This window comes from Amphimedon queenslandica, unplaced genomic scaffold (genome assembly GCF_000090795.2).
Source record: "Amphimedon queenslandica unplaced genomic scaffold, v1.1 AMPQUscaffold_13400, whole genome shotgun sequence".
In the NCBI taxonomy this organism is placed as follows: Eukaryota; Metazoa; Porifera; class Demospongiae; order Haplosclerida; family Niphatidae; genus Amphimedon; species Amphimedon queenslandica.
In genome coordinates, this window is record NW_003546364.1 from 123,789 (window position 1) to 127,568 (window position 3,780).

Genomic DNA, 3,780 nt, shown 5'->3' on the forward strand with positions numbered 1-3,780 from the left:
TTGAATTGAGTACTCAACCCATGAATACTTCTCATACCAGATCTTACTAAAGCATCGTGCCTTGGGACCAAATTGGGTTGTTGGAAAAGAGTTCAGTAAAGGTCGAACTGGTGGCTGAGCAACACCACTTGATATATCTGAAGCTGCAAGTTGAGCACAATCAGAAGTAGCGCAGGAGGTCTCTATTGTAGGGTGACTAATGTGGTGTTCTTCCTGTTGTTCAGTCTCAGAATCTGACTCAAATTCATCCAAGTTCAGTTGATCAACATCTCCAGTAGCACTCACTTCATCTAGCAATTCATCAACACTACAGTCACTCTGGCTAGTCAAGAAATCACTCTGAAGTTCAAACTCATCATCAATAACATCTACAGTTACAAAATGAAAGCTACAGACAGAGTTTCAATATGTGACTTACTATCTACTAAGTCTACCTCAGTGCTAATATTTGCTGGATTAGTTGTATTGGCCTTGGAAAGGCAGTCAAAAAGAGTAAGCTGCTTAGCCATTTTTAATTCAATAACACATGAATACACGTTAGATGAAGCCACATGCAGATGATGCAGTTGTGGTTGGATGTCTGTGGTTTGATACCAATCCACAAGTAACATAATGAATATCATTTAAAGTGAATAGTTTAATAACAGATTGGTTAATAGTAATTTTAATTCATAAAACTTTGATGGCAGCCAAAATGGAACAGCGTCTCATATTGTGTCTAGCATGTCATCATGATGTTTACACTGATTAGCACTGCAGCTATGCTTTTTTTTTAATCTCATTGTTATCATAAGAAAGTAAGTATCATGTTAAAAGGACAAATAGACAAAATTACTTTTTTAAATTTTCTGCTAGTTGGTCGGGCACAGGCCCACCCAGGCCCACCCTTAGATACGCCCCTGGGCGTTGGTCAACGAAGCGAGGCAACTGATCAATAAAATTGGAAGCAGATGGACTCTAACCCCTAAGAGCTTCTACAGCTGGAGGGAAAAAGTTGACCCCAATCTGATGGCAGGCAGCTGTATGAGCATAGAACTTACGAGACCCAATGCAGAACCCAGCAGCAGCAGTAACCCTTTGCTCCTGGAGGGAGGAAGTGACCGTAACACATAGGGCCACTGGACGGTCACCTTTCCACTATGGGAGGAAGATATTGGCAGGATGAGCAAAATACCCAGGAATGAGAAAAGGCACCTCCATCCTAGGAGCCAGGGCATCTGATTGGGCAGAAAACAAAAAGTCCTTTTTGGAGTCGTGATGTTGAATCAGGTCCTGGTTCCCACGACAGCCTAACTGGTGGTCAACAAACACATCAGTTTGGGAAGAGCAGACCCTACAAGGAAAAGACTCACTGCTATGATTCATACTTGGCCAGTATTGGTAGGAAAGTCTGAACTCCTGATTTAAGAAGTGGAAGCCTAATTGACAGGAAGTGACAACAGAGTGCCGATCACCAGAGTGGGGGAGGGAAAAGGACAGGGCAACAGCCTTAAACTTAAACTTTGGGCAGAACTTAGGAAAGAAGAGAAGGAATATTTGTCAATACAGGAGGGCTGAGAAATGGGAACATCAATGAAGTCAGGAGAGATCCAGTCAGGTTTAGAGGCCGATAAAGCAAGCTGGGGACAATAGCTATCTAGAAAAGGGAAGAGATCATTAGCGAAGCCTAAAATTTTCTCAATTACGGTAGCAGGGCTGTGTAGAAGAGCATAGTAGGCTAAAGCAGAATGAAGAAAAGGCTGCCACAACCCTAGGCCATCATTTGACACTTGGAGAGAGGCTTTGAGCCATGACAATTGGGATGCATGATCCAATACACTCTGAAAGAGACAAGAACATCAGAGAATCAAAAGGACAGAAAAGCGATTCCAAAGAGACCAGGTTGCATGTACGAAGGGAAGTTACCAATTTAGGGAGAGAGAGACAGGAGAGTTGTATCCATCTGTGAGTCCTGATGTGAAGGCAGAAGAGAAAGAGTGGCCTCTAGTTTGGAAATACGATCAGAAAGGTGAGAAGAATAGGTGGTTGAAGGATGAACTGGCGAACCTAGAAGGGCAAAGCCCTCCTGGGTGGTGCGGATGTCAGATAGGAGGGGAAGTAAGGCCTGTGTGTGATGTGTAAAGCAGATATTTAGATCTTACGAGGGAAAGAGCCCTGGAAGGACCCTCTGCTTAGAGGATGTCAAAAGCCTGACTGTAATAGCAGCGGAATCAACAGAATGAGTGCCATCATCTAAGTACCAAGAGTTGATGTCGAGTGAGTGAGCACAGGCTGAGAGCTTTTCAAGCAGAGGCTGGAGAGCAATGGCAAAACCAAAAGGGTCACCTTGTTAGACCACCTATACAGCTCAAAATGAACCTATCACCAAATAACAGATTTGAATTTGAGCCCTAGCAGCAGTTAAACCAAGTAGACAGACTATTATTGTCATTAATATTATCATTTGTAGTTACTCGTTCACAAGGAGAGACAGAAAGATACAGTACAAAAGAGAAGTGAACCAAGTAATTACGTTGTTGTTGTTGTTATAATTGTTATTATTATTGTCATCATCTGCATCATTAATATTGTTATTATTGCTATTATCATTAGTAGTTACTCATACATGATGAAAAGGATAGAAGGGACAGTACATAACCAGGTAATTAAATTGTTATTGTTGTTACTATTATTATTAATATTATTATTATTATTATTATCATGATCATTGTACAACATAACACTGACATACACAATAAAATACACTAAGGACAAAACAAGAAATAAGAGAAACCAAACATAAAAAGACTAAAAATAAAACAAAGGACAAGAAAGTCAGCACACTAGCAAACCAAAACATCAGTAGTTACTCGTACATAAGGAGAGAAACAGAAAGATACAGTACAAAAGAGAAATGCACCAGGTAATTAAATGGTTGTTGTTATAATTGCTATTATTAATTATCATCTATTTATTTATCTTCATTATTATTATTATTATTGCTATTATCATTAGTAGTTACTCATACATGATCAAAAAGATACAGTACAAAAGAGAAGTGCATTAGGTAATTAAATTGTTATTGTCGTTACTATTATTATTAATATTATTGTTATTATTATTATTATCATACAACACAACATGCAAACATACACATTAAAATACACTAAGAACATAACAAGAAATGAGAGAAACCAAACAAAACAAGACGTAAGATAAAACAAAGGACAACAAAGAAAGTCAACATTGGCTATCCAAAACATTAGTAGTTACTTGTATACAAGGAGTGAGACAGAAAGATACAGCACAAAAGAGAAATGCACCAGGTATTGAAATTGTTGTTACTGTTATTATCATCATCATCATAGCATTATTAATATTTTATTATTGTTATTGTCATTAGTAGTTACTCGTACCTAAGGAAAGAGACAGAAAGATACTGTACAAAAGAGAAGTGCACTAGGTAATTAAGTTATTATTGCTGTTGTTGGCCTCGCCCAGCTTTGCGTAGGCGAGGACTAGGTAGTCGGTTTGTCTGTCTGTGTTTCATTCATTCATTCATTCTGTGTGCTAGATTTTGTTATTGAGAATGTATATCTTTACAATCGCATGCTCTAAACCTGAGAGCTTCTCTTCTGTTAGGAAAAGTCTTGCTTTACTGCTTCAATATATTTCGAGAACAGCTCTAGGTAGTCCATAGGTGTCCCGGCCCTGTTTGTTCCTATCTCACCTGTTCATCCCATCCTAGTGATCCATAGAATTAACCAATGGACAGTCCTCATAGTCCTACAGTTCCACCTG

The 3,780-nt window shown here is 38.9% G+C and overlaps 1 long non-coding RNA gene across 1 annotated transcript; it reads left to right on the top strand.

Annotated features, from left to right (window-relative positions):
- Positions 1-2,710: 2,710 nt before the first annotated feature.
- LOC109582125 (uncharacterized) lies at positions 2,711-3,179 on the top strand. The gene is made up of 3 exons (XR_002184924.1): positions 2,711-2,902; positions 2,995-3,046; positions 3,151-3,179. It is a non-coding gene; the product is annotated as an uncharacterized LOC109582125 (long non-coding RNA).
- The last annotated feature ends 601 nt before the right edge of the window (positions 3,180-3,780 follow it).